This window comes from Mandrillus leucophaeus, unplaced genomic scaffold (assembly GCF_000951045.1).
Source record: "Mandrillus leucophaeus isolate KB7577 unplaced genomic scaffold, Mleu.le_1.0 Scaffold129, whole genome shotgun sequence".
In the NCBI taxonomy this organism is placed as follows: domain Eukaryota; kingdom Metazoa; phylum Chordata; class Mammalia; order Primates; family Cercopithecidae; genus Mandrillus; species Mandrillus leucophaeus.
In genome coordinates, this window is record NW_012101243.1 from 454,300 (window position 1) to 467,008 (window position 12,709).

The 12,709-nt window shown below is 51.3% G+C and overlaps 1 protein-coding gene across 2 annotated transcripts in view; it reads right to left on the reverse strand.

Annotated features, from left to right (window-relative positions):
- The window catches only part of DLGAP4 (discs, large (Drosophila) homolog-associated protein 4), a 202,913-nt gene extending 190,775 nt beyond the window's left edge, over positions 1 to 12,138 (reverse strand). The window contains exon 1 of one of the 2 annotated variants that reach the window (XM_011972360.1): positions 11,904 to 12,138. The gene's annotated coding sequence lies outside the window, so the exon portion shown is untranslated. Of the gene's footprint in view, positions 1 to 987; positions 1,192 to 11,903 lie in introns of those variants that run through there. The other variant, XM_011972359.1, reaches the window with a different exon arrangement.
- Positions 12,139 to 12,709: the final 571 nt, after the last annotated feature.

The window sequence follows — 12,709 nt, forward strand, 5'->3', positions numbered from 1 at the left end:
AGAACCAGAGCTTGTTGAGGGCAGGAAGTGTGCCCATCTTTTCCCACCATTTCCCCAGTCCCTGGCACGAGGCCCAGTACTTGGGCTCACTCAGGAGGTGCTGAATGAAGCTCAAACTTGCTTCCCACGCCTTCCCACCACCCACTTTCTACTCCAGCCAAATAGAACTACTCCAGCTTCCCCGAACCCTCCTACTGTGGCTGACACCCAAGCGTCTCCTGGACTCTGCCTCCAGCCAGGCCTGCAGAGAGCCCAGGCCTTGCTGGGCCTTCCTCATCCCTTTTCCCCATCAAAACCAAGCAAAGGGGAACTCCAGACTCGGATGAGATGAATGAGATTTAGGGACACAGGTGCGTGCAGGCATGCGTGCGTGCATGCATGCATGTGTGTGCATGTGTGTATGGGGGGAACTGGTGTCTACATTCTACCCTGGATGTGGCAGCCTCTTCCTGTCCTTATTCGTGCATTTCTGCCACTGGTTACACCAATCTGAGCTAAGTCTGAAATGCCCTGGTGTTCCTTGAGTAGCCACAGCTGCAGGAAAGGAGAAGGGGAAAAACATTAACATTTACTGAGCCCATATTAAGCACTAGGCGCTGTTCTAGCCCAAATAATAATGGTAATAAGGATGATGATAATAGTAGTGGCTAGTATTTGTCGTGCATTTAGCATGTGCCAGGCACCATCCATCCTAAGGCTTTTAATCAGATAGATCCTACTAGTATCCCCATTTTACAGATGAAGAAAAAGAGGCTCAGAGAGGTGGAGTCGCCTGAAATCACGGAGGCAGGAAGTGGTCCGGAGCTTGGCTATCTATCGTCCCAAACCTGCTACTCTGCCAGGTTGAGTAGGGTAACACCCAGGTGTCTTGGCATGGGGGGAGGAGCTTCACCTTGCAACTCCTGCTGCCTGAGTGAAAGGCTGGAAGCAGCAACTTCCCGGCAGAGCGGGGCTCTCCTGGGGGACGGCTGGGCTGGTAAGACTTACCCTAATCAGCAAAGCTGTAGAACAGTGCTCCAGCCCCCCAGAGGACCAGGCCTGAGGAGTAGCAGGGTGGACGGAAGTCGTCGAGCCTGGGCTCCGCTTCCCCAGTAAGGCTGAAGATTTTCCCAAAAGCCTGGGCCAAATTTATCTGCCAATCCCCCGAAGAGCTGATTCCAGCGTCTGTCTGGAAATGTCAGCCCGTGTGGTTGGAGGAACGCGGGGAGAGTTTTCCTCTAAATAGCAGGAAGCATATGGGAGGCGGATGGCATCCGCCGCCCCAACCTGCCAACTCTTGCTCAAGTGGGAGCTAAAAGGGGCCCAGAAGGGTCTGGAAATCCTACCACCTCCCAGGGAGGTTGAAGGGGGAGCTGGAGACAGAGACTGTGGCAATGAGAAGGGCGGAAAGTGGGTCCCGAAGGGCAGGCAGGCAGGAGCACCCTGATGAGCAGAGGTGCCTGAGGCTCTCAGATGGGAGTGACACTCCCAGGAATCTAGCGCAACGACCACAGTAATAATAGCCACCATTCACTGAGCGCTTGCAATGCGCCAAATCTGGGCTAAGCACTTTATTTGGATGATTTCACTTCAACTTTGCAATCAACTCTAAGATGGGGGCTGCTGCTATCCTTGTATTACAGATGAGGAAACCAAGGTTCAGAGAAGGAAGGACCTGAAATCACACTCTCTCTGGGCTGGAAAGGACCTTCCAGATCCTCAGCTGAATCACAAATCCTCTACAGACTCTGCCAAGCTATGGTGCAGCTGCCGCTTGAACACTCTCAGTGATGAGGAGATCGCCACCTACCACCCAAGCTAGCCCATCTGCAGAGAATTCTTTGTATCCAAAAGGTTTTCCTAGCCTAAGCTGGGATCTCCTTCCCTGGAGCTTTTCCTGTGAGTGCCAGACCCAGACCCTGCCTCCTCCAACAGAGATGGAAAGGCAGGAAGCCAGACCCTCTCCGGTTTCCCTTCTCCAGGCAACACTCCAGGTCCTCACACAGCCGCCCAGGCGGGGATCTGCAGCTCCAGTGCCAGCTCTCTCACCCACTTCTGCCCCTGGACCGTGGTAACCAGAACAGCCTCCAGTCACCACGCACTTCCTATGTGCCAGGCACCGTGGAGAACCTGCCCTTGACACGCTCTCCTCCGACCTTCCCCGTGACACCTAAGGCAGCACTAGCATCACCTCCGCTTTACATAGGAGAAAACTGAGGCACTACAAGGGGAAGAGACGCAGGACCCTGGAGGCCTCACCAGGCTGCTGCTCTAAGTCTCTGAAGAGGTCCCTCTGGGCTCCACCTGGGACACTGACCCAGGCTTTGCCAGGATTCACCTCAACACTGGTCCACAGGGCCCCCAAGCCCACATCACCCTCCTAACTCTCTCCCCTTGAGCAGCACTCAGTCTCCAAATCTTGTTGACTCTCCCTGCTAAACGCCCTTCTGTGCCATTCTCATGGTCCTGTCCTACCTGCTGTCACCCCCAAGACCAGCCCAGGATCTTGGTTTACTTTTTAAAAAAATTATATGTACATTTTGAGACAGAGTCTTGCTTTGTCTCCCAGGCTGGAGTGCAATGGCGCGATCTCGGCTCACTGCAACCTCCGCCTCCCAGGTTCAAGTGATTCTCCTGCCTTAGCCTCCTGAGTAGCTGGGATTACAGGCGCCTGCCACTGCACCCAGCTAATTTTTGTATTTTTCAGTAGAGATGGGGTTTTGCCATGTTGGCCACTGAACTCCTGACCTCAGGTGATCCATCCGCATTGGCCTCCCAAAGTGCTGGGATTACAGGCGTGAGCCACCATGCCTGGCCTTAAAAATACTTTTTTAAAGAGATAGGGTCTCTGCTGGGCACAGTAGCTCAAGTCTGTAATCCCAACACTTCAGGAAGCCAAGGCAAGAGGATCACTTGAGCCCAGGAGTTAAGAGGCTGCAATGAGCCCTGATCTTGCCACTGAACTCCAGCCTGGGCAACAGATCGAGAGACACTGGAGAGAGAGAGAGAGAGAGAGAGACAGAGAGAGAGACAGAGAAGAGGAGAGGAGAGGAGAGGGAGAGAGGGGGAGAGAGAGAGAGAGAGAGAGAGAGAGTTGCTCTGTTGCCCAGGGTGGAGTACAATGGTGGGATCATAGCTCACTGCAGCCTTAAGCTCCTGGGCAAAGCTAGGATCTTTCCAACACCCAGACCTAACCTGCCTTTGGCTCCCTTTTACTTTAAGGGTCAAGTTCAAATTCCCCAGCCCAACAGTTGAGGCCTTGTAAGCTCCAGCCTTGGCCGACCTCTCTAGCCCCATGTCTCCCCTCCATCTCTCACACCCTCCTGCCAAACAGCTCAACAGCAGGCAGGTGAGATCTTCAGAGAGCCCCTCCCAGTTGCTTCTCCCTGCAGAATCCCTATTCATCCTTCAGCACTGCTTGGAGGAACAGAATCAACTGCCTTGGCCCTGGAGATCCCTGAGTGATCAGCACCTACCTCTCATCTCTCATGCCTCACCTGTCATCGCTGACGGAGACGCTTCTCTCCTGGGCTGAACTGAGAATTTCCCCTGGGAAGGGGCAGCTCTGATTCGTCCTTGTAGCTCCACGTCTAGTGCAGCACCTGGCACATGGTAGGCACTGACAAATGTGGAGTGTGGGGACAAATGACTAAATGAAGACCATGGGGCATGATAAAGTATTAGAGATGACCCACAAAACGCAGCTCGTGCAAGTCATAACTTTGCTATATCAGAAACAAAAAACGCTGCTGTCAAAACAGTCACAAAGCATTTGAGGATTTAGAAGAGAATCGGGGGATGATCTGGGAATGACTGGAGTTTCCAGAAAAAAGCTGCCCAAACCCAAGTAGATGAAGTGACCAGATCCCACCTGTAGGGTAGCAGGAGACAAGGAGCAGGGCCACAGAGGGGAAGGTGGGGGAGAGGCTGGGTCCATGTCCCAGCCCTGCCTCCAACTTGCTCTGCGTTGTCACGTAGGCGGCTTGGCCTCTCTGAGCCTCAGTTTCGTTCTGGGTAAAGGGGGTAAAATGCAAGGGGCATTTGGAAAATGGGCTGGAGCAGCAGATGTGTGTCTAAAGGCCTAAACACTTCCTCTACTGTCAAGGCAATGGGACTCTCTCTGCCCTGCATTCAAACTCCCAGCAGGGTTTGCAGACATCCAGGGCTTCCTCATCTTGGACCCACCTGACCTGGAAATGCAGGCTTCTGCCTGCCCTCCCAGCAGGTCATTTGGGGGACAACCCTCAGTGTCTTGGGCAGTGCCAGGCTTGTGGACTTGGTCCTGTGAAGAAGCTTTCTAACTAGCAGTGCAGAAAATGGAGAGTGAGCTCCCCATCTCTGGAGTTACGCAAGCAGTGGCTGGGCATCTCAGGACAGGAATTCTGACTCAGGATGGGAAGGAATTTAGACCAGTAGATATCTAAGGCTCCCTTGAGAGGCATTGGGTCTTTTTTCTCGTTCCCCATGTGGGGCCTTGATCTAACTCCTCCCAACTCCTCCAGGCTATGCTCCCAACACAAGGCAGAGTGAGCTCACTGACACTTCCCTCATCCCACAATATCCCCCAAAGGCTCCCCACTGCCTTCAGGATCAAGTCCAAGTTCTTACCCTGGCATTCAAGGCCCCTGTGGTCTGGGCCTGCCTCCTCTCATCCTATAGTTGCACCCCCACCACATGCTAAGGGACTTTGACACATTGTTTCTTCTGCCTACAACATTCTTCCAGCATTCTGGTTGGCTACTCAGTTTAGGTATCACCTCCTCCAGAAAGCCTCTTCCTTGCTCCCAGGCTGGGCTTTTCATGCCCGCAGCCCCTGTATGCACATCCACCTTAGCAGCTCTCACATTCCAGACAAATAAATCTATGTGTTCCCCTCTCCCCGAAAGACTGCAATCATTTGGAGGGCCAGGACAGCTCCCTTGCGGGACAGAGAGGGTTGGTATCTCCTGGGTGAAATTGGTACTTCAGAGATTCCAGTGTTCTGACTCCAAGAAAGTCTAAGGCTGCCTCAGGGAGCTTCTGACCATAAGATCGGGGTTCGAAACTCCTTTCTTTTTCTTTTTCTTTTGAGACGGAGTCTCACTGTCACCCAGGCTGGAGTGCAGTGGCATGATCTCAGTTCACTGCAAACTCTGCCTCCCACGTTCAAGCGATTCTTCCACCTTAGCTACCCAAGTGGCTGGGATTACAGGCGCTGGCCACCACACTGGGCTAATTTTTTATTTTTAGTAGACACAGGGTTTCTCCTTGTTGGCCAGGCTGGTCTTGAACTCCTGCCTGACCTCAGGTGATCCCCCCTGCCTTGGCCTCCCAAAGTGCTGGGATTACAGGCGTGAGCCACTGCACCTGGCCAGGACTCCTTTCAATAGTTGCATTGTTTTTTTTCTGATTATGAAAATCATACATCTTGGGGAATTCAGATAATTACGGGAGGTGGGAGCTGCTGGATTTGGCCACCATTTGGTCTACTTTAGGTCATAGCCTACATCTACTTCTGGGGGAGCCACTTTTCCCCATTCTCCACTCTTGAGGTTCCAGTGGTGTTGACTCCACCCCCCAGCTAGTGGGGGGTGGTACATAGGCCCAGGCTGCCAATCAGAGCACCAAATTCCCCTTAGCAACAGCAATTGATTGAGGGTGGGCACATCCCACAAATTTAACCGATCAAAGCCAAGACTTAGTTCTGGGACTTGTGTTTGAGCAATCAGGGAAGAATTTTTGCTTATTTCTTTGGACATGCATCTTATTACCTGTACATGAGAGCTTAATGAGAACATGGGAACAACCCAGAGAGAGCCGAATTGAGAAACAGAGAAATCAAGTCCTGGCAGCCCTGAGCCCCTGGATCCAGCTGAGCCTGAAGCCATCAGACCTCTGGACTTTACAGTTACAAGTTAATCAAATCCATTTTTGTTTAAACTAGTTTGGGGTGGGTTTTCTGTCACCTTACTTGAAAAAACTCTGAATGATACAAACAAAAATAAAAATAGAGCTCATCTATATCTCACCATCCAGAGAAAGCCACTATCAACAGTTTAATGACTAGTCTTCTCAGCATCTCCCAAGGCAGGAGCACACATGTTTATATATTTTTTTCATAATAAAAGTGAAAAAAAAAAAAAACAACCAGTAGATACCTAAGTAGATATCCTGTTCCTCCCTGCAAATCCTAACATTCAGGAAATATTCCAAATCCAGATGTCACACAACATACACCAATTTTTAACCTCCTGTTTTTCCCCAAAAATGCACCATGGACAAGCTTCCATGTCAACAAATAGAGATTTACAGCACTGTTTCTATAGCCGTGGAGAATGGCATTGTCTGGCCGGATGTAAGTTATTTAACCAACTCTCACAAATAGAGAATTGGGTCGTTTCTAATTTATCACTACAATCAAGAAAGGTGCAGTGGACTTACTTGCAAAATGCATATGTTTGCAGTTGCCAGATTATTTATGACTAAGATGCCATGATTCCGAAAGTTTGACTTCATGAGTGTACATTGTTCTGCCTGAGATTTAAGTCTCTTAGTGGCTGTAAAGTAGTATCTGTTTTCCTGGGCAGGTATACTAGTTGTGAAAAAAAAAAAAAGGCAAATCCTGGGCCAGGGTGTCCCCATCACAGCATATTTGGCAAGGATGCTCACTGGCAGATGCGAGGGACGTGATGGGGAGGGAGGTGAATGGGGGAGGGAGGTGGTGGGGAGGGAGGCAGGGTGTGGGGTGGTGCTGACCTGAAGTCCAGCTGGCCTTGTGCCCAGCCAAGCTGACAGTGTGACAAGGCCCAGGGTGGGCCTTGTCTCCCAACTGGGTCTGACTGCCAGTGACAGAGGGAGAGGTAAGCCTGGCGAGCCCTGGCAGGACATGGCGACACACGGTAGGTGTCACCTTTAGCAGTCACCATCATAACAGCAGCAGCACTGTCAGGGATGCGACCCTGGTACTGCCCTAGCCCTCCACATGTTTCTACTCACTTAAGCCCACACCCACCCTCTGATGCTATTCTTATCTCTGTTTTGCAGAAGAGGAAACTCAGCCTCAGAAAGGGCGAGTGACTTGTCCAAGGTCACACAGTCAAAAGGATGACCCAGATCTGCTGATTCCCCAGCCCCTGCCTTATCCCATTGAGGTGGGTAGCAGGAGAGAAGAAGTACCCTAGACAAGATGGTGGGAACCCTAAAATCCTCTGTTCCTCCCCATGAGTCCTCAAACTCAGGAAAGACTCCAAATCCAGAAAAGTAGAAAGAAGAAGCAAAGCTCACCCATGCCTCCACTTCCCAGGAAGAGCACTGTGCAGTTTTCAGAAACACATATAATTCTTACAGAAATGATATAATGCTACCCATGCTGTTTTATAACCTCTTTTAAAAAAAAAAAAAACTCCACGACACACTATGAAGTTCTTTATGCAACAATAAATTTAGCTCCGTGGCCCCGTTTCTAACAGCTGCAGCAGGCGCCACTGTGTGGCTGCAGTCAAATGGCTTTAACTGGCCCCGTGGTGATGGACAAACGGGTTGTCCCCAATTGTTCTGCTAACAGCAACGATGTTACGTGAGCACTGTCCAGTATGGCTGGATCCACATCATCCTTTCGGGTCTCAGCTCAAATGCCATCTCCTTAGAGAGGGCCATCTTGGACAGTGCCATGTCACACAGGCCTCCTACCGGTTCATCTTCATGATGTCACCATGTTAATTTCCCTCACTGCACCAATGGAGTCTCTCCTCATTCCATTTATGTCTTTGGATGACTGTATAATATCTGCCCCTCCCCAAGCCTGTGTGCTCCAGGAAGGGTGTGGACTAGCAGGGACTAGACTCAAGAGATGTCCTTGGAACGCATGAATGAAGAGATGCCCTGTCAGGGCAGCAGACTGCCCCGCTCCATGACATGTCCCCAGAGTCAGTTCAGGGCCCCACAGAGCGGCCTTGGAACTCACTTCCAGCCATGTGCTGCTTGGAGCATCTATGCCCAGATGCCTGCCCCAGCAGAGACCCCGGCACCAAGCAAGGCTTTCTGCACGCACAGGATACAAGGCAATGGAGCCTGGCAGAGCAGCTCCACTATCCACTGTCTGTGTGGACTTAGGCCTCAGTCCCCTCATCTGTAAAATGGGGCCAATACTGCTAATCTCACAAGGTTGTTCTGAAGATTAAAGAAGGTAACAAATGTGTTTAGCACATAATAGGTCCTCAGAAAATTGCAGTTTGGCGCCCCCCATCCAGTGAGTTCACAGGTGGGTCTGACCCTGTCTCACCTGGATGGCATTTTTTACCTTTAAAAATTTTTAATGTTATTTGTTTATTTATTTATTTAGAGACAAGGTCTTGCTCTGTTGCCCAGGCTAAGGTACAATGGCATGATTATACCTCATCGCAGCCTCAAACTTTTGGGCTCAAGTGATCCTCCCACCTCAGCCTCCTGAGTAGCTGGGACTACCGGCACATATCACTATGCCTGGCTAATTTTTTAAAAATTTTTTTGGAGAAGGGGGTCTTGCTATGTTGCCCAGGCTGGTCTTGAACTCTTGGCCTCAAGCCATTCTCCCACCTCACTCTTTTATTACTTTGGATGAGACTTGAGTATGCCTTGGCCTTCTCCTTGGGCCTGTCCCTAGGAATGTCCCACTCCTATCCTTTAATACAATTTTTTTTCTTTTTTTTTTGAGACAGGGTCTCACTCTGTCACCCAGGCTAGAGTGCAGTGGTGCAATCTCGGCTCACCATAACCTCTGCCTCCTGGGCTTGAGTGATCTTCCCACTTCAGCCTCCCAAGTAGCTGGGACTGCAGGTACGTGCCACCACACTCAGCTATTTAATTTTTTTTTTTTTTTAGAGATGGGGTTTCACTATACTGCCCAGGCTGATCTTGAACTCCTGGGCTCAAGCAATCTTCCTGCCTCAGCCTCCCAAAGTGCTGGGATTATAGGTATGAGCCATTGCACCCAGCTCTTCGACACTTGTTAAACAGCTAAATGCTCTGCTCTGTCCCCTTGGAGACTCCCAGGCCCCTCATCTGCTGCCTATGACTGCACACACCTGCCTGGCCTCCCAAGCCTTAAAAATACAAGAAGCACAGACGTGTCTGAGGAACAAATGGAGGAACCCCCGACCTTTTGCAGGGAACTTCCTGGACCCTGATCCTTGCACATGAGGCTTAAATCAGTGTGTCTGGTTTCTCATCAAACCTCTTCCACTCTTCGGCAGCACAACAAGTAGCTTTACCTCTCCAAGCCTCACTTTCCTCCTCTGTAAAATGGGCAGAATAAAAGAATCCAGGAGGATTCAAGAAGATAAAAAATGCTTAGCAAACAGCCTGTTAGCAAGTGCTCAATAAACGTTAGCTATTATTGTTACAATTTTTTTTAGCCTTTTTACGGTGATACGTAATATAGACAGTAAAGTGCACAAAACAAAAATGTTTACTGCAATAAAATATCAGAAGGAAACAGTCATGTAACCACCACTCAGGCCACTGCTGGCCCCTCAGAAACCCCCTGAGGTTCTCTTCCCAATCTTTTGCCTTCTTTTCTCCACCAAGGGAATCCTTGTCCAGCCTTTATGGTGCCATTATTACTATTATTATTACTATTATTATTATTATTTGAGATAGAGTCTGGCTCTGTTGGCCAGGCTGGAGTGCAGTGGCACGATCTCGGCTATTGCAACCTCCGTCTCCTGGGCTCAAGCAATTCTCCTGCCTCAGCCTCCCAAGTAGCTGGGATTACAGGAGCCTGCCACCACGCCTGGCTACTTTTTGAATTTTTAGTGGAGATGGGGTTTCACCATGTTGGCCAGGGTGGTCTCGAATTCCTGACCTCAGGTAATCCACCCACCTCGGCCTCCCAAAGTGCTGGGATTACAGGCCTGAGCCACTGCGCCCAGCAGCCATTACTGTATTAATAAGTGGATGGAAAAAAAAATGACTGTGTGGCCATTCTGCTGTGATCCAACCAGGTCCCTCGGTCTCAGGACCCAGCACTCCTGGCTGCCTCTGCCCTGGAGACACCTCATCCCATTTTCCAGCTCCGGCTTCAGCTGTTCTTTAAATAACCAGCTTGTTAGCAAAATAGCAGCAGTAACACCTCCCTCGCTGCCGCCCGGGCCTCCATCTTTCCACACGATGCTGACGGCTGCTCACCCAGCTCGTGCCAAGGAATCCCGTTCTCCGTCACTGGGCCACACACGCCAGGGGCTGTCTGCTCAGCTGCGTTCTCAGAGCCTGGCCCGGGGGGTGGAGGTGGGCACTGGATGGCAGTAATTTTCAGGAAATACTGGGCTGATAACAGATGAGCCCTCACCCCCAAGTCCCTGCCTCAGTCTCCCCATCCACAGGGTTAGGGGGGAGTTCAACTGAAATAATGAAAAACGCAAAGCATTTAGTGCAATGCCAAACACATAGTAATTGCTCAAGAAATGCTTGCTGTTCTTCAGCCGGCCCTCATTACACATTTAGTCCCTGGAGAGGCCTTGCATTCCTTGAGCACAATAAGGAGTGTTTGCAAATGATTAAATCCTACAGACACAGCTCTCAGACCAAGCTGTCCTTATCACCTTTCCTGCACCAGCTTCTCAGCCAAAAGCAATGGCTATTTGTAGCTGCAACAACAGACTAGCAGCTGGGTCGGGGGAGACGGGTTGGGGGGGCGGCTAATTAATGGGGCCCTTTTCATGGTTAGTCATAATAAGGCTGGCACCACCCCAGTGGGCAGCTCCTTGTTCTCATAGAAGCACTTCTACATACATTATCTACAGTGAACTTCATGGGTTAACAAAAATAAAACAAAAAGATCCCATTATATTTGCATATTATACATATTTACGAATCTTTTCCCTTCTCATAACCATTCCATCAGGGAAGTTGGGCAGGCTCTAGCAGATGAGAGAATCGGGACCAGAGGAGCTGGCCACCCTGCTGAAGGCATGGGTTCACTGCAAGTCATCTGGGGCAGCAGGGACCAGCACTGGCCAAAAGGCAGGAGGCTCTCGGGCCCTGCTGGTGTCAGGCTGGAGGGAGGTGAGAGAGGCTTCCCTCCTTCTCTCCCTCTTTCCTTCCTTCCACAGCTATTTACTGGGTACCCACTGTATGCCTGGCATGGGGCCAGCTGCTAGCTGGCCAGAGGGGAATGAAGTGGTTGTTCTTTGTCCTTGCAGAGCTAAGGCCAGAGAAAGAGGCAGATTTTTACCCCAGTGGCCCCATGTAGTGCTTCGTGGTGGCTGGGTGAGCCTGCGCGTAAGCCCCTTGACCTGTTTGAGCCTCTGTTTCTACATCTATGAACTAGACTGTTATGCCAGCAGTGCCTTGGGAGGTGGAAGGTGAAGAAAAGATGCAAGCAGCATGGTGAAGCGGTGGCACTGTGGTTGCACCCCCAAACAGATGGTCAGAGACAGGGCAGGCCCAGCACCTCATCCCGATGGCAAGGTGGGAGCTGGAGGAGCATGGGGAGAACAGGCCAGAGGGACAAGAATGCAGGGCCCCCCAAGATTCAAGAATTCTGATGGCCTCCCCTCAAACCACCCTGAGGGCCGCAGAGGTTCCATGGCCTTCAGCACAGCTCACGGCTCCCTTCCTGTCCTGAGCCTATGTGCACCACCTGCTCCCACCTGCTTGGGTGCGGCAAGAGCTGGCCTTTGAGGTGGACAGAGCTGGGTTTGCTGTGCACCCCAGGCAGGTGGCTTCCCCTCTCTGAGGCTGATTCCTCTGGAAAATGGGCGTGATCACCACACCCACCTCCTGGTTGTCGGGAGGACTGGCTAAGACAGGCCAGTTGAACTATAAATGGTGCCCAGACATATAGAAACTCTCACTGAGGTCCCTCTGCCAGCGTGTGGGTGCCAGTGGAAGTGAGGCTGGGCATTTCCCAACTGTGCCAAGCATGGGGGGCTGGTGAGGAGACCAGGCCTGCGGACGCAGTTACTTACCAACCAGGGAGCTATGAGCACAAGAAACACGGCAAGCTGTCGGGGCCCAGCAGGCATCAGCTCAGGCGCGGGCACTGGACCGAGGGCTGGCACACACATCCCTCTAGGCACTCGATCAGAGGTGCCAGCAGGAAGCAGCTCGGGACAGGGGCTCTGCCACCGCCCAGGGGTCACCAGGTCCAGGTCACACACAGGGCCCCAAGGTTCCTGGCAGAGGGGAGGCACGGGTGCCTGCAGGAATGGGGAAGAATGGTGATTAGGAGGTGCTGGAGGTAAGCCCTCCACCTGAGACCCTTGGACTGGCCCTGGGGACACGAGGGAAGGAGACAACATGGAACAGTGGTCATAGAAACCCAAGTGTTTGCACAACACTACATTTTTCCAAAGCACCCTGGCATCCCAGCTCATGTGCGCACCCACATTGTTTTTTTAGAGGCAAATCTGCATGTCATGCATATTTACAATGCCTTTCCCACCACCCACAGAATCCCCACAGCAGCCAGGAAGCTGGGTTCCAAAGGCTCAAATCCTTCCCTGTCTTGCTTCTTCCTCCTTTTCCCCGGATGGGGGAAGTCGGGAAAGGGGCAGGAGTCATGCGGTCCTGAGTTCAAATCCCAGCTCAGCCTCTCACATGTGGGGTGACACCGGGGAGGCAGCTTCCCCTTTCTGAGCCTTAGTTTCCCCACCAGCCAAATGGGAACAAGAGCGCCACCTCTGAAGGCTACTGTGAGGACTGAGAAGACAGTGCAGGTGAAATATTTGGTGCATAATATGTGCCCAATAAGCCCAACAAAGGCACTTCTAAG